The sequence below is a fragment of the Ambystoma mexicanum genome, chromosome 7p, assembly GCF_040938575.1.
Source record: "Ambystoma mexicanum isolate Mex_15411 chromosome 7p, UKY_AmexF1_1, whole genome shotgun sequence".
Classification (NCBI taxonomy): Eukaryota; Metazoa; Chordata; class Amphibia; order Caudata; family Ambystomatidae; genus Ambystoma; species Ambystoma mexicanum.
This window is the reverse complement of record NC_090939.1, coordinates 132,708,692-132,736,241: the sequence shown is the minus strand read 5'-3', so window position 1 is coordinate 132,736,241 and position 27,550 is coordinate 132,708,692.

Genomic DNA, 27,550 nt, shown 5'->3' with positions numbered 1-27,550 from the left:
CCCCATACACGTGTTTCACCCTTGTTGGGGATCATCAGTGAGGTGAAGCTGATGCCTCTCTAAGCACAGTGAGAGGGAGACCACGTCTGGTTGCCCCCAGGAGACCTAGGGTTACCAATCCCAGGTTCCTTAAAAATTAGTTATACAAAGGTAGCGGGCGCCCCTCTCTCGCAAGAACAGACATGATAACCTGTTCAGTGGTTATTAACCACTTGAGAGTTCGCAGCCACTGCTTTTACTCACTGTGCCTTTCACAGATGGGAAATATCCATTTGCATATCAGTCTTTGTCCTGCCCAGGGGCAGTCCAGCACCGAAATACAATGGCAACTCCAATCTGAACGAGAGTACCACCAGCAACCCCATACACGTGTTTCACCCTTGTTGGGGATCATCAGTGAGGTGAAGCTGATGCCTCTCTAAGCACAGTGAGAGGGAGACCACGTCTGGTTGCCCCCAGGAGACCTAGGGTTACCAATCCCAGGTTCCTTAAAAATTAGTTATACAAAGGTAGCGGGCGCCCCTCTCTCGCAAGAACAGACATGATAACCTGTTCAGTGGTTATTAACCACTTGAGAGTTCGCAGCCACTGCTTTTACTCACTGTGCCTTTCACAGATGGGAAATATCCATTTGCATATCAGTCTTTGTCCTGCCCAGGGGCAGTCCAGCACCGAAATACAATGGCAACTCCAATCTGAACGAAAGGCACAGTGAGTAAAAGCAGTGGCTGCGAACTCTCAAGTGGTTAATAACCACTGAACAGGTTATCATGTCTGTTCTTGCGAGAGAGGGGCGCCCGCTACCTTTGTAAATCTATTAAAAGAGGACCAGGTGCCAATGCTCGGGTTGACACCACAGGAGTCAAGAACACACAAGTGGCTCCCATATTGAGGGAAAAAACTGTGCATACCGTGCTTACTAAACAAGCAGACATATCTGTTCAACAGACTCTAGCAGTCCGGGAAACTGAGCTTACTGAGGTCCCAGAAACGAAACCCCCTAAACCTATGACTCCCTGCGCTATTCCATATCGACATGATCTATCTCAATCTCCCCTTCTAGGTATAAGCTCATCCAACTGCAGCGACTCATCTACTTGTCAGTCTGTGTTGTCTGTCCATACAACGCCACATAAATTAGAGATACACAAACAAGATATGCCAATACTATTGGAAGTAACACTCAGTGCCATGAATACAGCATTGATGTTGCTTGCGGAACTATTTGAGGCTCTGGATAATAAAATATAACTCCAAACTAATGTCTTACATGAGATTAAGCAATGTTTTATCCAGCATAGAAGCCAAAACCAGATATAGTTTACTCTACCTCAACATCTATATAATTGTGATCAGTCCAATAGTAAAGAGACAGTTCCAAACTTGAAATTGCATGTAAAACCTTCCAATTTAAATACCTCATGCACATTTTGTTTCGGGAGGATAGCTCAAGGGCAACATGCTGGCCTTTGAAGCAAGACAGCACGGAGCACCACAGGTTTTATCCCCAGGTCAGCACTTGAGCGCATTATAAATAACATATTATATGCATAGAGGAGTTTACACAATTGACACACCAAAGAGATAAGGTATCTACAGCTTCACAAACAATTACTGTAGATCTGAGTGATAATGGTATAATGCCCAGCTCTTGGAATTGAGAAAGTGATATCTGCAGCACCTTTTTTTAAAGCGAATTGGCTTAACTTCAGATGAACTTTGGTTGGTTATTTGTAATGGTCGTCTCTGATTTTAGCGGCAATGACATTTTTAGAACTACCGGCCTTGACACTAACATTTGATTAGAGTCAGACTAGATGATATGAATGCTTTTAGACGTAATAATGTATTTAACATTTGTTGGTTTCTGCTCACTATTTCTCTATTTGCACAATCTTTTTTATGATGTATTTTATCATACAGTAAAATCTCTAAATGTTTGTATGGTTTTAATTGTGTTATAATCGCTGAAGAGTTAGATCTTTTATTATGTATTGAGAGAAAACAACTTTGAGAATTATTTTTAAGATAAATGAAGTTTGCAAGCATTGAAAGGATGAATTTCTAAACAACCATAGCAATAACAAAATTAAAAAAATAAGAAAATAATATCAACCCACACAGTCACATGCTTTTGTGGATAAAAGATGCATCAAAATGTAGCCATGATTCTGCTTCCACTGTTTTACAATTTATTGAAAAATACATTATCTGTGACATTCCTTTGGAAACCACAAAAAGTGACCTACATACGTAAGTGTTATGCTTCCAAAGACATAAATGTAGCAAATACTGCCAAAGTAGATATAAAAACAAAGGTAAATACTGTACTAAATGTCGCTTTGGCTTCCCTAGACCATTGTGCAAGAAAAGGACAAGTAAATAGCTTTATGTTGTCTGTTAGACAAAGCGTACAAGGCAAACCCCCCAAAAATACCTACATTAGAAGGGACAAAGCATCCAAGCACATGAATGATTACAAGGCAATCATTGCCCTCTTGTGGAATGCAAACATAGACATACAATACATTGCAGACAATTCGACTGCAGTTGCAAGATATGTCACAGCCTACCTCACCAAAGCTGAGAAAACAGAGCTAAAAGACCTCTGGAATGACATGTTATCTGACAAAACACTATCACAGAAATTGTACAGCTTCAGTATAAAAATGCTCCCCCATAGAGAATGCAGGTTTGACGAAGCTGTAGATCGTTTAACTGGAACAGCCTTGTATGCCAAATCTGAGCACATTGTCTGGCTGGGACTTGGACCAGCCTCATCCCGGAAAAAGAGTACTAAAATCCCACCAAGAGATAGAAAACATAGCCACAAATGATCCCAACAGCTAGGATATTATAACTACCAAAACAGAAGTACGACTTTGGAAAACGTGTCTCTATGACATTGCCCAAAACTACACCTACATAAACAATATCACACCAAATGAGACAGCTGGCAACTATTCACTTTAAACTTGTGAAGGAAGCCTAGTGAAGCAAACTAAACCCAGTCTAATTAATCATATTAAATTGTCATTTAAAACTCCACAGCATAGTGAACCGTATTACATTGCTTTAATCCCACTTTTAAAACCTTGGAGAAAATAAAACCCTCACAGAAAGTCAAAACCCACTTGGAGAACCACTCATTCTAAATGAAGCAGAAATAGATATGGTTGAAGTAGAAAATACCATGTATTTATTTTGTTTTTATTATTTTTATTTGTTTATGGTTTAAATTATACCTTTACAAAAGAAAACAATATTTCATATGCATACATGAATATTTTTTTACAGAAATCAAACTTTAAAATTTCACTCATTTATCAGCTACATTATATCAAATTAAGAAATTGAATAAAATCCCATATATCAATATGAACAATCTCATGAGACCATGGCAGTTCTACAATCTCAGCTAAATGATGAACAGCTCACCATTTATCTGGAATCACTCAAGTAATTGAAGATGGTTTTAAACGTGAAAGTAAAAACTGTAGCTGTCAAAATGATACACCCCTGCTCCTGTATTTAAGTGGTGAAGCTAGTTCTGGCCAAACATTCCTAATTAAAATAATCAGTACATTTCTATTAAACTTACCAAACAACAACCTTTTGGCTGTAGTAACAGCCCCCACTGGTTTAGCTGCTAAGAACGTAGATGGTGTCACTTTATACTGACTACTACTCCTCCCTGTAGAACAGCAAAACAAATTAGAATAACACAAATTGTCAGCAGAAGCTGCAACAGAGGTACGCAGAATTTGAAAACAAAAGTGTCTTGATAGATGCAGTAATCATGGTGTCCAACCTCATGTTGCCCATAATTCATCTCAAAATGCAAGAAGTCCTAAAAAACAACTACGAGGAACTTTAGTTATTGTTTTTTGAGACCTCCTATAGTTGACGCCAGTGAAAGGACAACCTATTTTCAAAACATAAGGACACAAAGAATGTCACTATACGCTTAGCAGCATTGGAAATGTAAATCTCTGGTAACACTTTCACTACAAAGAACTAACTCAAAACATGTGCTAGTCTGCAGACCTCACATATGCTAACATTTTAAAAACCTATAAAACGGGGCTGCTTACTAAAGATACATAATCTATCTTAAATATTAGACTAATCCATCAGCTGTATGGGCGAAACACCTCTGCTCCTGATGTCATGCAACAATTAACACAACAAAATCTAAAATGCATGTCCTTAATGTCAACGCTTGCTAGACAATTCAATGAAACAATGTTTAAAACAAGAAATACAGAAGTACACGGCATGACACTTTCTATGTGTCAACAAGCAACAACATGATTAAATAGCTTATAAAAATGTATCTCCAACACAGCAGGATTGGAGAAAATATTAGATTGTGTCTAAACTGCAGAAGTACAGCAAGGCTTAGTCAATGGAGCAATTGTTACAGTTGTTAGCTTCCAGACATATCCGCATGACAACAACATTCAGTGTGTCAATATGCACTTTGACAAACTTGCAGAGGTAAAAAAAATGGCCAAACAATAGGAGGATTCCTTCTTTTCTGAGGCATGTACATATGCAGAGAGCAATTTTCTGTCACTTGCATATGCTGTCACTATTCACAAATCACACAGTCTAACCCTAGATCAAGCATTGATTGACATTGGCAGCACAGTCTTTAAAGAAGGTATGAGTTTCGTAGCACTTTCAAATCTGCGTACCCTCAATGGTCTATTCCTAGTTAACTTTGATACAAACAAAGTCAAAGCTGACATTTCTTGCATCCTGAAATACAACAGGCTACAGGCCCTATACACCCCCCTTTAAATATGTACCCTCTAACTCAGAAAAGCAACCTTTTATAAGACAAACAATAGAAGCAGAAGTTATTGCAGATTTCCCAACAATACCACAAAAAAAAATGGCCAACTCCTGCATCAAACAATACAACCACAAAACTATCTAGTGCAAAGTCAAGGTCACACCCATCAAAAATAAAGACACAAATGTCTCTTCAGCACAAAGATGTACAGGACCATCTAACGATCCACAAACAGAACTCTCTGGTCCATTTAAATTCAAAAGCACAACTGGATTTATTTGTTATGCTAATGTAACAATTAATCCTCTTTTTCAACTGCCACCATTTGTTCACAACATTTACTTAAACGGCTTGGACCAGTTGTGTTTGCAAATTCTCGTCCTTCACAGAAACACCAAAAACAATCCTGAAAAACACTTACAGTGTCTCAAGTATAGGGCAAGAATTAGACTACTGTGCAGCAATGGTAAAATGTACCATAAACACATAAGAAGATCCCCAAGAATTCCTTATGTACTTACTACAAGTACTGGACACCAAAAACATTCCTATACATTTCATACACGTGGAAACATAAATGCACTCTATGCAAACATGTTCCACAAGGCTACATACCTAATGAACGATTTCTATATGTATCTATACCAAATTGTGAATCCATTCCATTTCAACAGCTTCTTCAGAATGCAAATCATGGCATATTATGCCCTGTTTGCAATTCAAACAATCGTTCCACCATACAAATTAAACTCACATAGCCAAATTCTTCTAAGGTACAATGCAGATGGTACCAAAAATAACTGTAAGCGTACAGGTTTCACACACGGCCAAGTATCTCTTGGAAACAAAACCTTTACAACCGTAGGTATAATATACCACACTGGTGCCACAACTTCTTCAGGGCACTACACTGTATATGTGAAAGAAAAAGTGGTTTGAATGTAACAATACCTCTGTTACCCCCAAAACATAGGCTACCAGTAAATTTAACAAATGTCTACTTAATATTCTATCAACCACAATGTTGTCTCTAAACTATAGCACAATTAACAATTATAATATGTCAGCAGGTATCTAACTACATCCATAAAACTGCAAGAAAACGTTTCAAACTCAATCTAGTTAGAATATGCCAACAGGTATCTAACTACTTCAAAAACACCCTTCATTGCAAAGCACTTTGTATACGCTATCTGAATTTCTATTTAACAACACATCTTCTAACCTGTAATGTTGTGAGAATACACCAACAGCTATATACATATTTCATGCATTCCCTCTATTACAACATACTTCAAACAAACATACTATCACCCTTACACTGACGTAACTGTAATCATTTTTTTTTATTCATTATGTTTTTTTGTCTCCTAATGACCCAATGATTAAATAAAATGAAAACAACAGCAGTGTGTCATACACTAATGTTGTAGCAAACATAGTACATAACATGTACTGTTTATGAGGGTCTAAAAAAGAAAATGTATATTAAAAACTGTATCCCAGTTCAGCTTTTGAACTATCATGCTTATTCAATTCTACTTTTTTCCCACAGAAAACAAACCACAGAAGGCAGCTGCATGACGCTACAACACTAAGTAGACACAGCAATCTTAATAAACTGCATATTCTGTGCGGCTATCTGCAGTCATATTAAAGACGCAAATATCGGAAACGCAGCCCCACAAATGCACTCCTTCCCACCAGGCCCTCACCAAGAGTCCCCCTTGTCTGTGCCTGTTCCTCACACACCCATGATGGCCCCTTCACCTCCCCTGCCCTCTCCCATTCCACCCACAAGACATGCTTGTTCCATGAAGCAGTTTACTTTCAAATGTCAGCTATTCGTGGATTTTCTGTCCAAACAAATATTGTGTTGCAAACTGCAACCTCAATCCCTAGACACAGCCAACTTTGAAATTTCACTTCGTGTGCTCTCCCCCGCCCCACCTTTAGACATTTGGCATTTGCATGTTGTTGACCTGCAAATGGCTTTTTTTCCTGCTTTTCATTAACCGATATCAATGGCTATATCCGTGGATTTCTATAGCATCGAGCAAAAACAAAGATGGCGGCTGTTTCATTTCTAAAAAAAACCTGTTTTGGCACGTGTTTCAGACCTGTTCCAAATCCGTCCAGAGGTTTGGGCTGTGCGGTGTGGCATAAATGTACATTTCTTGTCTATGGGAAATTGAATAAGACTTAGGGCGCAACTTTGGTATTTTTTTCTTAATAACTTCTTTATTTTTTAACAACTGTTTAGCAAACATTGCAATCTGGGGGGTCCAAGGTGTGTCTCTAATTGACTTCTGAATTTTGGCCAAATCTGTCACACGGGTCAAAAGTATTAGCAATTCATTTTTTTGAGGTTCCTATGTGAGTCCAGCTCACCTTAACTATAGGGCAGCGACCACCACCCTATTGTCGGGGGGAAATTCTGCCGGGGTCGGCCGGGCCGTCCGCAGACCTCCGGGCAGGGAGGCCCCAACTCCTCCCGTATATCCCAAAAGAGATAGAGTATGAGACACACGCAAGAAGCAAGGTGACTCTGCTGTTTATTAGACAAAAACGGCAGGGATTGGTCAAGGATCGTACGCGTCCGTCCTGACACACACACAATCGTGGGGCTCGCAGGCCCTTTTTACCTTAGTATGACGCGCTACTTGCGTCACCTTGGAAAGTTAGCAAAAAACCTATTGCCACTCTTAATTGGTTGCTCGAGTGGTAGGGTTAGTATAGCATACGTATAGAGAACAATGTTAGTGGTCAAGGGTTAGTCAGGTGATATATCTGGGTTGTCCCTACAATTAGATACATGAGAATTGTTACATGAAGACCCCTGATGATTGGTTAATGTTAATGGCGTCAGTGATAAGAGCCCCATGTTCTGATTGGTGCGCCCGCGAGCTTCCCAGTCTGGGACCATCGCTGTTCCCAGCTCTCAGTGTACCTGTCATTTGCAACAATGTTTCACTATGAGTACGTGCAGACAATGTGAGGACTTATTCATAAGCTGGAAGGCCGACTACTCCCACTGTCGCAGATGTCCATTGAGCCTTTTAATTGTATCTGCCTTGTGTCTTGTAACCAGGGATCCAGACGCCTTTTCTGGCCTCGGCATCCTGTCAGGTTCGGCTTGGTCACGTGAGGTGGGACCGTGTTTGAGGCAGAATTCTGCACAATTAATATTGTTTTTCCACTGTGTGCCTGGTTTAATTTGCAGGTGTGACTTTGACGTTGGTGTGCGGCGTGCGAGGTTGCAACATCGTGCCCTTGATGGTCTGCTTTCGGAATGTGGGTTTGCAACATTGCGACCTTGGCTGTTTACTTTCGCCGGGCTCATTCAGCAGGATCAGCAACCTGACTCTTGTTCTTTTAACGTCCATGGAAGCTCTTGCTTGCGGCCTACTTAGGCCTGGTGTATAGGTGGAACCGTTTGGTGCACAGGCGCTTTAGGTTATAGTATCATATTGTCTTATGACCAGTATCGTGTCTTCGTTATATTTCTCATTATGGCACCTGGGTTTAGGAGAAGCGTAAGCAAGCTCTTTAGATGGGTTCATGATGCGTCTTGCGTTTCTGCATTTTGAGAGCCTATGTGGAAAATAATAAAGATGCACGTCCGTGAGTATGTCTGTCGCCTACGTCATAGCAATGAGTATATTCTTCTTGTAGATTGGTGCAGGATTGTCCGGTGTGTATATTTGCACAGGTGTGCTGACCGTTGGCTAGGTCGTCATGGTATCTCTAACGACGTGTAGGTTTTAGTCTAGTTGATCCGTGCCGCAGGTGTCGGCATGGCCAGGGCGGGCTGCTGGGCAAGCAGATGGACACATCCGTATGTTCCTGTACCAGGGTATTTGGTCGTCTGGTAGATGGGCAAACTCTTCTCGTGGCGGGTGCTGGGCCGTGATCCTTTAGGCCAAGCGCGAGAGGGGAAGGTCGGGAGCCTGGTCTTCCATTCTCCCACTTCAGTCCCCCCTCTGGTCGACTTGTCGACCACAAACATATCCTTTTCGTCATCTCCTCTTACTCGCCATATCTTAGTTATTCCTCCTAAATGTCCATAGTGGTTAACATGATCTTCAAATGACCTATACATATATTCACAGGTTCCTCCAGGAGTACAGTATACCCATTTCCCTATGTAGCTCCTGCGGTTTCTTGGGTTCTCGATCTTCACAGATGGTGGGTCCAGGTGGTTGGTGATGATCTGGTTGCGCAACTTCTCTCTCTCTTGTATGATTGTGCCTGTGTGTTGGCCGTCATCTGCTGGCATCAAGGGGTGCATACCGACCATTTCAAGCAACTCGTCAGTGGTGCGTGCCTTCCGGGCCTTCCAAAATCTTATTATGATCAGTGTAGCTCCAGCCAAAATAGTACAACCAACTATAATTTTCAGTCCATCTGACAACCAAGATGGCATCCATGACCATAATATTGAAAACCAGCTCTCATCCTTTTTCACACCTTTACTTTCATCCATCATTTTGGAGTGCATCTGGGCCAATTGTGAAACTGCTTCTGTCAGTGTACCATTGTCAGCATCGTTGGCAGGAATGAACGTGCAGCATGATTGTCCTATCTTTGCGCAGACTCCTCCTTCCATGGCTGTGAGGAGGTCCAATACATATCTGTTCTGAAGTGCTACCATCCTTATAGCTCGCAGCTCCTCTTTTATTGCGTTAAATCCATTTACTGTAGAATTGATGGTCATCATTAGTTCCCATCTAGTTATCTGGAGCCATTTTGCGTTTGCGTAAGCCTGCAGTCCCGGATGTATTATTGAGGAGAAGAACATTGCTGCTCTGCTGAATAGTCTGTGTTCTGGCGGAATTGAAGTGAGTGCCGTTTCCGACCTTCCCCATAGGTAATTTCCTGTCAGAGGTTCTCCTTGTCTTTTCCTTCTATTTAGGACAGTATCATTGCCGTTGTTCCTGTTCCCTGGCCCCTCCTGAGGTGGTGCAGATCTCTTCTTCCTCTTGTCCCCTTCATCCATTTTGGGAAAGTTCGCCACATTCACATGCTTCTGGGGTACCACTTGTGATGGTACATTGACGTGCACCATCGTGCATACACCATTCCACAGAGGGGGCAGTGTGTGGTATGCCTTTTCTCCACAGGCCCAGTAATGGTCCATTATCACTGCTGTTCCTGCTCCCCCCTCAGGTAACTCCATCACGCTTGCACAGTTGGTGTTGTATCCTACGTCCACCTCTCCTTTATGTTGGTAGCATACCTTAGGCGCAGTCAGCGGCAGTATTGTTATTGGGTCTTCATCCGTCTCTATCCACGTGAGCATGGGTACGTACTTGATCCAAGTCGTCCAACATCTGTGGTTGTGTGCATCGATAGTTGAAATAGTTTCTTTTGTTACCATGTTGCTGCCAATCACTCCTATCTCCCATTTGTTGTCCATGTACACCTTCCCCGTTATCGTCACCAGTGGCCTCTCCCAACATCCTGGTTTACCAGGAACTTCAGTGGCGTACCAATCACATGGTAAATACTGCAGTGTTACTTTCTTTGTTTCCCCTTTTTCAGGACCACTTGTTATGTATCTGAATGCTTCAACATGTAAACTGCTCTTGTGGTAACTCAAATAAGTCTTGAGGAAGTTGTTTTCATATGGGTATGAGTCTCGTGTTTTCCACACCATATGCACCACTGTCCCTTGAAATCTTCCTTTCGTTTGGAACAGTGCCAAGTATATTATGCATCGTGCTGTCTTTTCATCTATTTCTGTGGCAACGAATGTTCGAGAAGCGCTCATGGCGTATGGTATTAATGAGCAAACGTAGCAGCTGTCTTCTGTTGTCTGCTTACCGATTCGGGTCATGTGTTGGTACCATATGTTGTTTGAGACGTGTGCTGAATCTTGTATATAATTGTTAATACCTTTATTATCTGAGTATGTGCTGCGTTGAACTCTATTTTGCTTGTGTGCAATTTTACTAGTATCACCTGACGTAACACCTGTTGCAGCTGGGGATGGGGGTGTATTAGGTTTGGGTACAGCAATAAGATTGATAGCATAGTTGTACTGCCATACAGAGGCAGCCAAGAACCCGGTGATCATCAAAATCCCTATTATTTTTATTACAAATGCTAATTTCACCGGCATTTTGCTCTTACCTTGCTGCAGTCCGGCAGCGTATTCTTGCGACGTTAAAGTTGCCCGCCTGAAAATTCTCAATATGCTGGTTATTAAATGTTAGTTGTTGTTTTTTAAGCTCTCCCTATCAATTAGTCATTCAGTGCCCAGGCGAAGAGCTGTTCCCACGCTAATCTAAGCAATCTATCTCTTATGACAGGCAAGTATGGGTGGAGGTGGGGCATTGAATATTCTATGGCCAAGAGGAATGCTGTGTAGTAGACACGTACCCTTCTTCTTTTCAGGTACGTTGGCCTTTTTATTTCATATACACATTGGTGTGACAATTCTTCTGGGTAGTTATCGTCTGAGGGTACCATCTACTCCTGGGCAGTGAATTTGTTAGTTATCTATTTTCTTAGCAGTACAATAATACGCAGTTCCTGCATGTGCGAGAGAAAAGAAAAGAGAGCATTCACGTGTTTACATGTGTACGTGTGCAAGACAATGTCCTTCAGTTCAGTTATTACTGCAGTGGGGGTAGGGGACAATGGGCAGGGGGTTTGGGGCTCAACTGGCGGAAGTATCTTTACTCTTTGAGCGTGTGACCATGGGGTGGGCAGTATGGGGATCACCCCTTTCTTCTTCAGTTATTGTCTCTGGGGAATCTGGGGAGTGATATGGTATGGGAACACTTAGGCCGTTAGCTGTGGTAGAACTCTCTTCCTCCGTTGGTGATGTTGTTGTTGTTCTCCCAATGGACCTGTCGGTGGCGCTGGGGCGGGTCTGGAGTTTGTAGATCTTTACATCGTGTAGGTGGTTCCAGGCACGCTTGTCCTGTAGCTTTACTGCTCTCGTTGATACCTCCTCTACCAGATGGGGGCCAGTGAATCGTGGACTGTTCCACTTCCTGTTGAAATTGCGAAGTAGTAAGTGGTCACCTTTAGCAACTTTACACAGTCTTTCCTTTTCCAATTCTTTATCCACGTCTTCTTGTTGATTGCTGTTAGACCCGCCCCGCGTGCGCTCGAGCTGTTGAGACACAAACACTACACTAGTAATCAAAGAAGACACATATTGGTACATTTCATCATCAAGAACACTCGCTGTACTCTCGTGGTCGGTAAATGCTCTTGATGTTGGCGTTAGGGGAAGGCGCATTTGACGTCCGGTAACCACCTCGTGAGGGGTGAGGTGGTGGTTGGACCCTGGTCTATTCCTTAGCTAAAATAGGGCTAATGGAAGGCAATATAACCAACTCTTCTTTGTTGTTTGCTGTATCTTTGCAATTGCCTCCTTTAACAGGCCATTCAGGCGTTCACATATACCGTTGGCCTGTGGGTGGTATGCACATGCAAATTTATGCTTGATGTTCAGCAAGGATGTGATGTGCTGGAACATTTCGTTTGCGAAATGTGGGCCATTGTCTGACCTTAACACCTCGCACACTCCCCACCTGGGGAAGACCTCCCTCACTAGGAATTTAGCTGCTCTAAATGCATCTGGGTGTGAACAGGGCCCTGCTTCAATCCACCTCGAGAATGGGCATACTACTACAATCATATACCTATTTCCTTGACATATGTTGATCATATCAACATAGTCAATATGGAGATGCCGGAAAGGTCCCTCTGGCCGGGGTATAGTACCTCTTATCACCTTTAGAGTATGGCCGGCCGTAAACTGTTGACATGTGAGACAATTGCTGATAAAATTTGACACATGAGAATTTAACTCGGGGCAGAACCAGTCTTCCCTAATTCATGCTGCAATTACTTCCTTGCCTGTGTGGGCTGGATAATGTAGTTGGCTCAGGGCGGTGTTTAAAAGTGCCAATGGTATTACAACCTTTCCAGTGCCACCCTGGCGCCATAGTGCGTCGGTTGGTGACATTGTGCATCCTTTTTTTACCCATATTTCTTTTTCGGCCATTGGTGCAGCCGCTTGTAGCTCCATAATCTGTGTGGCTGGGAGATGGGTGTACCCTTCTCTTATCAACATCTCCTTAGCCATTCCCCTCCCTCTCCCTCTCTGTGACTCTGGGGGGTTCCATATCTCACCAAAGTATGCAGCATACTTCGCATGTGCGTCTGCTGCTGCATTCCCTTTCGAGACGTGGTCTTCACCATTGGTGTGTGCGGTGCATTTTACTAAAGCTAATTCTTGGGGGTCATTTATTACTTCAATTAGTTCAGCCAATAAGAGGGCATGTTGCACTGGAGTGCCATCAGCTCTCCTAAACACTCTTCTTCTCCATTTCGACAGCCCTGAGTGGACAGTGGATGTAACATATGCGCTGTCGGAGTATATGGTCACTCGTTTGTCAAAGTTTTCCTTCAACGCCAAGATCAGTGCAACTAATTCGGCTGCTTGAGCGGAGTAATGCTGTTGTAATTGTACACATTTCATGGCCACACACACCGGTACCTCCATCATTTTTACCACTGCTGCCCCAGTCCTCCTTATACCATCCCTTTGGTTGATAGTTGATGACCCATCAATAAACAGGAGCTCACCTCCCTCTAGTGCATTTTCTTCAACCTTTCTAGTACATGAGTACATTTCAGTTATTTGCGTACAATCGTGGGCATAACCTCCTTCCTCAAGTACTTCTGCCAGGAACCTTGCAGGGTTGACCGTGCTACATCTAACAATTGATAGTTCAGCTCTGGATAGTATGATCTCATAACCTGATGCCCTCTGCGTGGTTAGGGTGGACTTAGGTTTATTAAATATTGCAAATAGTGCATGCTCCACAAACAGTGTAGTTGGGCACCCCATGGTTATTGCTGATGCTTTTTCTACCGCAAAAGCAGCTGCGGCGAGACCTTGTTCGCAAGGGAAATGACCTAACATCACAGGATCCAAGTGGCCACTGTAAAATGCTACTGGTTTGTAGCCCATGCTTGTTTTTTGAGCCAACACTGCTTTCATTACTGCTGAATCGCAATGTGAAAATATAAAAAATTGTCGCTCATAGTCTGGGGATGCCAGTACCGGAGCAGTTGATATCGCATCTTTTAATTCATCAAAAGCCTCTTTCATTTCCATCGTCCACCCCAGCTTTTTCTCCCCTTTATTAGCTTCCCTTAACGCCTCAAGCAGGGGTCCTATGTACGAACTGTAATCAAATACCCATGCTCTACAGTAGTTGCACAGCCCCAGGAACTGCTGCAGTTCCCTCACTGTTTGTGGCATTGGAGTGTTTGAAATTGCCTGTGCTCTTTGTGGTGCAATCTTTCTTCCATGTTGGGATATAAGCTGACCAATGTAAAGTACCTGTTCTTGACAGTACTGTATCTTTTCCATGTCTACCTTGTAACCTTTTTCAGCCAATATTGTCAACATCTTTAAGGAGTCCTCTCTGCATGTTCTTTCGATTGTACTGCAAATTATTATGTCATCCACATACTGCAACACTGTGCTTCCCACTTCAATGTTACCCAAATCCATCTGTATTACTCTATTGAAAATTGAGGGTGATTCGCAATACCCTTGTGGCAATCTGGTGTGCTTCCACTTTGTGTTTCTGTAAGTGAAGCTTGTCAGATCTTGTGAGTCTGGGTGCAATGGTATTGAGAAAAAAGCATTTTTAAGGTCGATCACTGTAAATCGTGATGCTTCTGCTGGAATGCCACACAATATTTTGGCCGGGTTTGCTGCTATGGGATATTCTGCTTCTACTATGTTGTTCAAGGGCCTGAGATCCTGTATGAAGCGCCAAGACCCCCTTTAGCCTTGCGCACTGGGTATACAGCCGTGTTACATGGTGATTCTGAGGGGACCAATATGCCATTATTTATAAGGGCCATTATGGTTTCATATATGCCCTCATCTGCCTCTTTTCATAGTGGGTACTGTTTCACTCTGGGGAGTATTGCACCTTTTTTCAATTTTATCCTTACTCCCCCTATACTTTTTATGCACCCCACGTCATAGGGGCTAGTAGTCCACAATGATGTGGGTACCTTTGACATTTCCTCCTTAAAGAAGGGGACTGGGGTGCATGCGGGTGCCTCAAGTGCCATTGCAATTTTCTGTGCTACTTGTTTGTAAGCCACTCTTAGCCATATTTCCACACTCATCATGAACACCATATCACCTTCCTCCTTTTCTTCTGAGAACAGCTCCTCATCTGACACCTGGGTGAGCCTACATCCTTCTGCTAGTGCTATCACTGCCCTCCATGCTCTTCCTTCTCTGTCTTGGGCATGTACAGCAATGTAATCAGCTGTTGCAATAATGCTCTCAATGTCCATTAGAACCACCTTTCCTTCTGGTTCATTAACAGGTGTTTCTGGTCTGAACAGATAGGCTGCTGGCCTCCTCCATATTTTCCCTTCTATCCCTGGCATCCATGCAAATGCCATATCTGTCCCATACTGGAATAGTTCGCCATCTACTGGCTCCGCCCTAATCACTGTCTGTCCGCAGTATGCTTGCATAATCTGTCGTGCTGTGAGCATGTAAATCCCTGGAGTAGAGCAAATTATGCCATCCTCAGTAAAGGAGATCGTCATATTCAACCTGTTCATTATGTCTCTCCCCAGTATATTTACTGGTGAGGCACTATAATATAGAAGTGGAACTGACAGGTCATAATCTCCAATAGATAAGGGAATGTTATCAGTAAAGGGAACCAACCCTCTAGCCCCAGAGAATCCTTGGGTGTTCATGGCTTCGCCTGACATCTTAAATTTACCTTCCCTTATGCAAGACCGGGTCGCCCCGGTGTCAACAAGGAATGATAATTTTTTGTCACCTATCGTTACCTCTATGCGTGGTTCCTCCGCACTATTAGGTGTTACTGACAGGATGGGACACACCAAGGCCGTCTGTGGGCTGTCCTATTGAGGGTACAACGATTGGCCATTTCCTGTGTAAGGGTTGTGTCCCAAGACCGTCACCCTACCCAGTTGTGTTTGTTGTGCTTGGGGTTGTTGTGTCATCGCTACCTGTTGTTGTGGCAGTGAATATGTCTGTGGCTGTTGTTGTGTTATTAGTTGTTGTTGTTCATTTCCCTGTTGCAACGTCTGCTGTTGCTGTATGCCCTGCTGTTCCTGTGAGGGCCTTGGTTGTCCCTGTTCACTCCATGATGGTGTTCCTGGTCTAACTCTACACGTGCGTGACATGTGCCCTAATAGTCCACAACTCCAACACACCGGTGGTTCCCTACTCTGCCATGGGAAGCTCCCTGTGTTGTCCTGGTATACTGGTTGCCCTGTGGGGTAGGAATTTCTAAGTCCTCCCACCTGCTGTTGGGTGTAATATCCGTATCCTCTCCCTCTCATAATTCCTCCTCTCCCCCTGTTATAATTATAATACCCACCTCGTTGCATTGGGTGTCCTCCTCCCATGTTGGTTGTGTATGGTTGGAGTGGCGGCGCCTGTTGTGTTATAGTCTGTGAAGGTGGTATTTGGGAGGAATCTTGTGCAGCCACTACTTGTGTGGGGCTTTGGGTCATTGTTGTAGGCGTAGTTATTAGTGCCCCTTCCATTGTGTATTTAGTAAGCTTTTTCTGTACTAGTTTAGCCTCTTCCGTTTTCCTGTCCTCTTCCTTTTGTTTCATTTTTCCTTGCCATGTCCTGCAATGATGCACTATAGTCAGTTGTATTTCTGGCCATGGTTTTGCTTCCATTCCCACTACTTTCTTTAATTGTTTCTGAACTCCTTCTGGGAGCCCTTGTACTAGTATATGATAAAATATTGCTGGTGTTTTATCCCATTGCTCTCTAGTTTCCATGCGCCACTTCTCTTGGATTTCCTGGATATAATCAACAGGATCTTCATTCTCACGCATCTTGCGGGAGGTAATTGCTCCTATGTCTGATGTGTCTGGGTACTGTACCCTCAGTGCCTGCCATAGTGCATGTCTGCAGTTTGCGAATGGTGCCGCATCATGCGATGTGTTTGTTATTGTTACCCCAGGGAATCCCGCTCTCTTCCAAATGTCATCCGCTGTATCCCCTAATATCGATATTAGAAGGCCCTTTACATCCCCTACTGCCAGTTTCTGTCCTGCGGTGTGTTTTTCCATTTCATATATCCACTTACCCGCACCTCCACTTAATGATGGGAGCCTGCATTTTATATTTTCTTTATCTGTATGCTTCCAAGGGACATACTGTGGTCTAACCCCTCCTCTCTCCAGAAGTGGCATTAAGTTATGTCTCGTTTTACCCTTTGTATTCCATAATATCGAGTCCTCACACCCTTCCTCCTCTTCCCTTTCTTCTACATCGTCAATTTCGTCCGTATTTCCCCTGCTCGTAACTCTTTCTTCTCCATCTTTTCCCCTTCTTCCATCATTTCCTGTATTTAATGTGGGCATGTGTATTCGTCTTTCCTGCCTGCTCCTAGGGAGGTCCCTAAGCCGACATGCATAGGGTGTCAGTTCGTCTGTGAAGGGCGCGAGTTTTATTGTGCGTAACGAGCGTGAGGTGTTTGAGCATGTAGGGTGCGATGGGGGAGGGCGCATGTCCGTGGGGGGAGGGCGTGATGGGGATGGTGCGGCCTCATGTGTCTGTCTTTCCGCTATTCCTTGCTCTCCCTCCTCACTTCTCTCCAGCTCATCCTTTCTCCTACGGATCCATGGTGAGTCTGTGTTGGTCCGGGTGATGTATAGTTTATCTAAGCTTTCCCTTTCACTGTTTCTTCCTTCCTTCTCCACTCCTTCTTCTTCCTCACTACAAAAGTCAGTCATAAACGGCACCCCTCACTCGGTCTTTTTCCCCTTGATTGTTACTGTTTGTAAGTCTATTAGGTCCAGTTCTCCTTTTTCTCCTTTATCAACCGCTCCCCTTTGTGCTGATGTTGTTGCTACTTCTGTGTTTCTATATACATCCCCCCATGCTTCACTCTCCCTTCTCCTATCTTCTCTTTCTCCTTCATTTCTCTCCTCCATCTCCCTACTATTTTCCTCCCTTTTCCTTTTTAATTCCTCCATCACTTCACTACTCATCTGTTCCAATATTCTTTCATCCTCTTTCTTCCTTTCCCATTTCACCCTTTCCCTTTCTACTATACTCTCTATCACCCTCCCTTCTTCGTATTTCTTAGTCGTTTCTGATAGTAATCTCCTCTTCCACATTGCCATTTCTTTTTCTTTTTCTTCTTCTTCCCTTTTCTTTTCTCGCAGCACTACTCTTGATACCCTTTCTGCTGCTGCTTTTACCCTTTCAGCTTCTCTCCTTTGCTCCTCAGTTCGTTCCCTTATTCTTTCCAATTCGTTCTTACCTTCTTTCCTTTTCCTCGCTCTCTCTCTCTCCTCCCTCTCGAGCTGTTTGATCAATTCATTCTGCTCATCCCTTAACTTTGCTAGTCGTTCCTCCAAAATCTCTTCCTTTTGTCGTAACAGCTCTTCCCCCCTCATTTCACTCTCCCTGGTATTATCCTCGTCTGTTTTCTTTACTACCTCCTTCTCTTCTCCTGTTAATGAACCTCGTAATTTTAATAATATCTGTGCAGCTACCCACTCATCATTTCCTATTTCCACAGTTTGTTCTTCTCCAGTCCTCCCCTCCCCTGCTGGCATCTTCCTATGAGCCAGATATGGTGGAGGGCTGTATGCCGGGTTCGAGTATCCCTCAGCCGCCCTTAACTGTCCTCTTTCTATTTCTCCTAATTCTCTTAAAGGGTACAACCCCCCTCCCTCTGTTTTCACTCCCTTTGCTAGGGGTATATCATTGCTCGGTTCCTTTTTTATTTCATCTGATGTATTATTCTTTTCTCCTCCCTCTTGTTCGTTCCCCGTGTTCTTTGGGTCTTCACTCCCCTTTTTCCCATCTTCTCCTTCCTCCTTAATCTCTTTTTCTTCCGGTATTTCCCCCATAGTGAACATTCCATTTGGTCCTGGTCGGGACCCTTGGAACATCCTCCATAAGTTAAACACCTCCACGTGGTTTGCCAACTTCTTCCCTTTATATGTATTGTGCAGATGGTTTAATAGTGAATGTTGGGCAGATGGATCGAAGCTACCATTAGGCGGCCACGGTGTTAGCATTTTGTTATCCGTCCCCTGGGTCCATTCTATGCTATACTTAATCAGTTTCTCCCTATGGGGTGGCAGTGTTGTACATATGTGTTGTAGTGGGGTAGTGAGGGTGTTCCCCCACCCTCCCGATCCTGTCCCGTATGATATAGTAGCGCTCCACTTGTTACCCTTCCCCTATCTGGTAGTGGTTCTTTCACTAGCAGTTTACAATATACAGCCTTATATTGTTACCTGGCCCCGTAGGTTTGGGGACTTACGATAGTCCGCTAAGGAAAATTATAAAAAATATAGTATTTTACATTTGTATATTTTCTTCTGTCTTTCTTTCTTTATACGACACCCTTACGGCCCCCTGCGGCCGAGGCGCACGTAGCCCCCTGCGGCTGCGTACCCCTTATTACGTTCTTATACAGTCGTCCTATTTTCACGTGCTCCTCCTCCTTCTTCTACACTTCCCGTGGCCGGCGTTCTCCGTGCGCAGCCACGTCCCCCGTTTCGCCTTTCCCCGATCAACTCATTTACCGTTTATCTCCATTTCCACTCCCTTACCACACTTCTCTTCCCCACCACTCTCAAAACGAAGATGCCTTGTGCTCGCGATATCCTATGAAAGCCCTACTGGTGACGTCACCGATCTCTTCGAGCTACTGGTAAGTTCTTCATATATTCTTTAAGTTCAAAATACACTTGCAATCTACCCCCGTTAACCTTACAGCTGTCTTCCTGTCACTCCTGGAACAAGGTAATCAATAATATAATCGGACTGCGCACGCTGCGTCGCCTCGTGTGTGATACGCCCCTCGACAGGAGGGCTTAACCAGCCAATTATCTTCCGTATTGGGCAACTAACTAGCTACCGCCTACAGGGAAACGTCATCTACCTATCGAGTTTCTTGCTCGAACAATAGGGATCCTCATCTACTCATTGATCAATAAATGCCAAATCGTAGGAAACCACACACACCCACCCTTACACGTAGTCGCGACCTAGGCCAATCAGTTTCTACGAGCGGCCGCACGTGATGTTTTCGTGCTCCGCCCCCCCTCGCGTAACGTAGCCGACTGCTCTCGCACTCGTTCAGCTACCATTCATTCCATTGCCAACACTAAATTGTCAAACCTTTGCCGCGCACCTGTGCAACACCTCCCACCTCCCGTATTTAATTCCTCCCCCCTCCCTCACAATCTCACATTGCTTGTTGTGCGTGGCATGCTCACCAAGTTCTCTTGATGCGGGGCCGCTCGACTGCGTGCACCCCTCCAAGCGGCTCGCCACCTCCCCTCGTCTGGACCACGTCTGGACACTCGCCAACCGCGGGCGGGATACTTCTCAACCGGCTCCCGAGGGCCAATATCCGGATTGCGCTGTCCGGTCTTCTCGCAGCTCCGCGATGGTCCTGTAGTCCTCAGAAGGGGGCAACGGCAGAGGGGGCCGCGCTGCCGGGCCTCCTCGCAACGGGAGTACCTGGAAAAAAGTAAAAATAAAAAAGCGGATCTTAAACAGATCTCAGCAGTGCCTCCAACTTGTCGGGGGGAAATTCTGCCGGGGTCGGCCGGGCCGTCCGCAGACCTCCGGGCAGGGAGGCCCCAACTCCTCCCGTATATCCCAAAAGAGATAGAGTATGAGACACACGCAAGAAGCAAGGTGACTCTGCTGTTTATTAGACAAAAACGGCAGGGATGGGTCAAGGATTGTACGCGTCCGTCCTGACACACACACAATCGTGGGGCTCGCAGGCCCTTTTTACCTTAGTATGACGCGCTACTTGCGTCACCTTGGAAAGTTAGCAAAAAACCTATCGCCACTCTTAATTGGTTGCTCGAGTGGTAGGGTTAGTATAGCATACGTATAGAGAACAATGTATAGAGAACAATGTTAGTGGTCAAGGGTTAGTCAGGTGATATATCTGGGTTGTCCCTACAATTAGATACATGAGAATTGTTACATGAAGACCCCTGATGATTGGTTAATGTTAATGGCGTCAGTGATAAGAGCCCCATGTTCTGATTGGTGCGCCTCCGAGCTTCCCAGTCTGGGACCATCGCTGTTCCCAGCTCTCGGTGTACCTGTCATTTGCAACAATGTTTCACTATGAGTACGTGCAGACAATGTGAGGACTTATTCATAAGCTGGAAGGCCGACTACTCCCACTGTCGCAGATGTCCATTGAGCCTTTTAATTGTATCTGCCTTGTGTCTTGTAACGAGGGATCCAGACGCCTTTTCTGGCCTCGGCATCCTGTCAGGTTCGGCTTGGTCACGTGAGGTGGGACCGTGTTTAAGGCAGAATTCTGCACAATTAATATTGTTTTTCCACTGTGTGCCTGGTTTAATTTGCAGGTGTGACTTTGACGTTGGTGTGCGGCGTGCGAGGTTGCAACATCGTGCCCTTGATGGTCTGCTTTCGGAATGTGGGTTTGCAACATTGCGACCTTGGCTGTTTACTTTCGCCCGGCTCATTCTGCAGGATCAGCAACCTGACTCTTGTTCTTTTAACGTCCATGGAAGCTCTTGCTTGCGGCCTACTTAGGCCTGGTGTATAGGTGGAACCGTTTGGTGCACAGGCGATTTAGGTTATAGTATCATATTGTCTTATGACCAGTATCGTGTCTTCGTTATATTTCTCATTATGGCACCTGGGTTTAGGAGAAGCGTAAGCAAGCTCTTTAGATGGGTTCATGATGCGTCTTGCGTTTCTGCATTTTGAGAGCCTATGTGGAAAATAATAAAGATGCACGTCCGTGAGTATGTCTGTCGCCTACGTCATAGCTCTGAGTATATTCTTCGTGTAGATTGGTGCGGGATTGTCCGGTGTGTATATTTGCACAGGTGTGCTGACCGTTGGCTAGGTCGTCATGGCATCTCTAACGACGTGTAGGTTTTAGTCTAGTTGATCCGTGCCGCAGGTGTCGGCATGGCCAGGGCGGGCTGCTGGGCAGGCAGATGGACACATCCGTATGTTCCTGTACCAGGGTATTTGGTCGTCTGGTAGATGGGCAAACTCTTCTCGTGGCGGGTGCCTGGGCCGTGATCCTTTAGGCCAAGCGCGAGAGGGGAAGGTCGGGAGCCTGGTCTTCCATTCTCCCACTTCACTATAATATATTTATCACTAGTATTTACTAAAACCAGAGCTGAACCAAAGCTAAAGCAAGTGGTGCGTCATATACTCCATCAATTATTAGAATGGTTGCATGAATACATTAATACACCCACATTCTGTTGTGTGCATACAAGCAAAACATTTTGGTGCTGCATGCTGCCATTGGATACAAACTTGCATATATAGATACTAAACTCACATATGTGCCCAGAAGTGTTCCTACTCCCATTACCCACTGGCTTTCATACTTTCCAGCAATAATTCTAGTATTTCATTGCGAAGAATTGCCATCTGGCCGAAGTGAAAACTACTGTTTTTTCAAATTGTTATTTATAAATGAAATGATGAGGGCAATAACATCTCCAAAAGGGTAATCTGCTAACCAGATTCCCTTTTTCCATCAACGCCATGCCAAAAGCATAGTGCACTTGGACCCTGCTCTATCAGAAGCCTGATCCGCAGTGCCTACTCTACCTGTGGTATGGAGCCGGTTCAAATGTCACAACATATCAACCCGACAGCCACAGTGACAGCCAAGTCCATGTGGCGCAGGAATGGCATTTAATATACGCTGCCCTGTACCATAGCTACGATGACCAAAAGTAACCTATGACGATGGCAGGGTAATGTCTAAAATGAAGCTATGCCTGAGTTTAGGCATAGTGCATAGGACTACATATTTTCATAGCAAGCACATCCAAATTGATATAGCACAGGTGCCAGCTCCTGTGAGTCAGCTCTGCTTTGGAAGGTGATCTGCATTCTGGACAGCCGGGTGCAGACTGCCAAATGGCAAAACAGGAAGCTGGAGGGCCAGGCCTCTTTCTTGATCTCTTTGTGAGGGCAGGTAACATCCTCTGCTCTCTTACACTAGGGCTGCAAAGGAGCTCACACATTCAAAAAGTGTGGCCTCACACCAGGGTGCTGCATCTCTAAATGCCTTTGTTCTTACGGGGAAGGGAATGAGGCAGGATTAGAGTACTCTGGTCAATGGAAGGATTCCACATTTTCCTGTATTCGACGCCCGCTTGTTGCTTGGGCCCGCTCGATCCAAGATGGCTGAACTGAGCATAATCTGCTCAAATCAACATCTGACACCCGGCAACCTACCAAGAATCAAAACCGGGTACTATGAGCCATGAACTGTCCCCTCGGTTGTCCCCTGGTTGGTGACTGGTTAGGTCACCTCAGCACCTAATTTCACTAAGACCTATCCTTTAGTGGTTGACATTTGCCTATCACACTTGTACTCAGTCTCAGAGGGCTGCTTTCTCCAATATGTTGCGATGGGTTTTTCTACAGTGTTTCTATTTCGTTCTAATGCAGACCATGTGTTCAATTAAAGTATTGCTATTGTTATAGAGCATTGATTGGCCATTCCTTTTATTTTGGACTGTGTTACTGTGTTGTTTGCATCACTACTGGGTCGAGTTGTAACCTGTCTTTAGAAAATAGCCTTCCCTGAGCCCGCGTTACCACAAAAGGCAAAGGAGGTATATTGCTTAACTGTCCCTGTTTTACCACTATGATTGCGTTGTGTTTTTTTGCTTTGTGGAAGCGTGAGGGCAGAGTGGCCCATTGTACCCCTACTCATCCTTGTACTCCTGCAGAGCAGAATCCAATTCATAGCATCCAAATGCTGCTTGTGGCCTAAAGAGAGAGGTCCATCTCACACGCTTTGATGCTTTTTCAGCCCCTACAGTTATTGCTGCTGTGGAACAGGCAGTGATGCTGAGAATCACTTCACTGCAAGCTTATGATTATGCACCTTCTCCTACCCCTTGATTCGTGTCAATGAGCCTTAGCATAAACTATTTCAGTTTACTTGCAATGACCTTTGCAACGCACTTCTTTGTAATCACGTGTATTCAAAAATGGCCTACTGATTGGACATTCATTTTGTGGTTTACCTTGCTTACTGTTATCAATGCTCTGTAGAGTAGGTCATTTTGCAATACTTTAAGAACGATTCCTTTATTCCAAGCCTGTTAAACATGTATTTGCCAGCTTGCCAATTTGAAGTACCGTTTTGCATTGGTTAACGATGTATGTCATCACTTCAAGTAGAAAAGTAAATACATCATCGCATGGCTGCTTGCTGTATTCTCTGCTTACTCTAAGCTGACTCTGTCAATTTCCCTTCATGTTACTGACAGGGAAGTGAGAGAAAGCAGACATGAAAGTCACATTCACAGAATTACTGACGGGTGCTCAAATCAACCAGTTTACAGCATTTTCAAAATGAATGGAGTGACCCAAATTTGACAGGACAAACATCAGGTTGCAATTTGATTAAATTTAAGACAGCATTCTGGTGTTATATCTGTAACATGCCGAATAACGCCCTCACATAGAAACGGAAGCTGCACGTTGGTGTTTAGCCAAGATCACATGGCTGCACTACAGTGCGTTCTCTTCCCCTTCCCCCGCTTAACGCTTTCTTCCCTATGGATAAGACACCCAGGGAGGCAGTGTGTGGTTCTAGACTGAAACACATAGAGATACACGGTACGCTTTGCTTGAATGCTTATGACCCTTGACAATCCCTGATCGAAATACCAGTCTTCACTGAGAGCCGCCTTTCATGCAATCGTTTTACAGTATCATGGGTGGGGGATATGTGGTCTAGTGACTGAGTTACTGGACTTTTAACATGTAAACCTGGGTTTGAATGCAAGCAGGGGAACTTGACCAACAATCATGAAATAATACTCGGCATCTCGCTTTATCAGAGTGCGCTGCAAATTTCAAACGTCTATATCTGTAAATATATATACCCTAATTTGGAGTGGGCAATTCAGTGTTGTTGCTGTTAATCTGACGTCTTCCACCATTAGCCAGAAGATTGCTGAGTTTCCTGTGGAGAGCAGAGAAATCCTGTGTGCAAACTGAGATGGTTGGCAGTTTCCTCATTGAAGAAATTCCTGTCCGGTTCCCATGGGCGCTCCACGGACCGAAGGCGAAGTGATCGATAAGGGGAAAATCAATACCGAAGGGCTCGAACTGAGCAACGGATGTAAGTAGAACATCTAAGTTACTGCTCCCTATTGCATCATGGTTTATGCATGACACACTCAATTGGAAACCCGCACAGCCATGCTTTTTGGGTCCAGCACCTGGTGTTTGAGATGTTCTTGGTAACTTACATATGATGTGTTATGTCGAGGCTACATTAAAAAATCTATAAAATATGTGTGTATTTAAAAAAGAAATCGTATCTAAATGGCCAAAAATAAAAAAGGCATAGGATGAAAATGGACATATTTCAAATAAGGCTTTATGATTCTTTTTCAGAGGTCTGCATGTTATTTATTTTACAGGCTACACTGTACCAATGCATCACTGTAGTTATGGTTACATACTCGACCCATAGGAAGAGCACTTCTTGGGTGGCTTATGACTTTGCACCCCCTGGACGAATTGTTACAAAACATTGCAAAAAACCTATATGGCCTCGTCAGATTGATTCTGGAATGTTTGGTGAGGTTTCATCTAGGGGTGAGTCCCAAAATGTGTGGTTTTTTCTATATATGCAATGGAAAAAAATGTGCTCACGTCTACATCCCAAACCACTGGACGGATTTTCACCAAATCTGTGGCATGAGCAGCCGCTTGGTCCCAAAAACGTGCTTTTGTAAATTTGGTGTAAATCCATCAGTTGTTTTATTTTTATTTTTTTAAATGAAGAAAAAGTAGCTAAAACGAAATTAGTGATATCTGGGTTTGGTCCATGGACTTACTTCCCTGTTAGGTCCTCAGATGGCTCTCTGATTGGTCCACAGGCAGATGTGAGATCCGCGGACATTGGACATGCTGGCTGATCGATGCTGAAAAATGTGAGGTGTGTAATATTTTTGGGAAATGCCCTCCAAACTGGATTCACCAACAGCACCCATTGTCTGTGAACATCATGATAAAAACATATTCAAAAACACAACATTGCACTTGTCAAACTAATGAAACAATCTCTGGGGAGATGAGGTGTAATGAGGATGGGATATGGCTGTAAAAAGACAAAAAAGCTGTGTTTCTTCACTGATATCTGCAAACAGTCCGGGGCAGTCCCATGATGTTCATAAACATCTGAAATGTTCGGGGACATCTATGCTTACATGTGCATTACAGGGTTGGTGACAATCCATTTTTGGGTGGCTTATAACTTTGACGCAACTCAATGAAACTGCATGAAATTGTGGAATTACATTGTAGGCGCAACTCTGAATGGTTCTGCAAAGTGTGGTGCTGTTTTGTCAAGAGGAAACAAAATGAGAGGGGGTGTCCCGACATATTTTAAAGTATTATAAATGCGGTGCCTTTTGACAAATCTGCACATCGTTTGCAAAAAGATTGTAGACGTAGACATTAATGTTTTTGCAAAGTTTGGTGGGATTTTGTGAAGAGGAGGTAACATTAGAGGGAGGGTCTCAGCATTTTTAGATGGCTTATAACTTTGTTGCCATTTTACGAATGTGTACAAATGTGGACTATAGTTTTCAGAAAGATTATAGACCCAAGCTTGAATCTTTGTGCAAAGGCTGAATGGAGCATGCCATACAACCAAAGCAGTAGGTATGAATGGGAAAAAAAATCTGCTTGTGGTTACAACCTGATGTGGTGGACTAGATTACAACAAACTTGTGCGATAAGCATTACCAAGGACAAAAAGCATGTTTTCGGAAATATGTCTTGTGTTTTATTTTTCAAAAGTGTAAAAATGTAATTAGAAAAACTAGTGAAATACATTTGGTGTGTGGGTAGTGGGCCTGGCCCTTGGCGAGTGCAAATGTGTACTCTGATTTGCTTATTAGGGAATGTGGCATGGCCGAATCCTATCACCCATGGATTTGGAGACTGGCCATTGCTGCAAGTCATGAGCACTGGCAATTGGTTACATTATTAGGGTATAGTGGACACTGGGGTAGGATGCAGGGTAGGTTCAGTGAATAATAGGGGTGGTTTGGTTTGGCTAGGGTCATGGATGAGCCTTATGTCGTCGGCAATCGAACAATGATTTCCATCCCCAGCATGTGCTGCCGAAAATGATAGACATAAGTATGTGTTGCAAAAAATATGTTTCTTAAAGGAGGGTTATAGTTCTTTTATATATATGAAAAGAGGAATTATTAATAGCTTATATACAGTGTTGTAAAATCATAAAACATCTTGAGTTATAAACACATCTTTGTTAAAGGGATGTCAAAGTTAAGATGCATCCCACCCTTTGTACTCCTCTGCTCCAGTAGTTAGCCAGTGGTGTCCCACCTGGGCATCCTTTGGCATATCCATCCTGGGTTGTCATGAGCACTTGCCCATTCGTACTGCCCCTTTTGCTTATGCAATTCACTCACTCACAATTCATATGTGCATTTATGGGAGCATTGTGTATATTTATTTTTTATATAAGTAAGGGAAATACAGATGCAAAAGATTTGTAGAATATTGTTAAGTTGCAGTTGGTGTCTGGAAGCTTAGTATGGTCCTAGGGTTATAGGTACAGTTTTTGGAATTGATTGGTGGATTGATGTGTGACTGTTTGAAAGCAGCCAATGGGATGGTGTTCC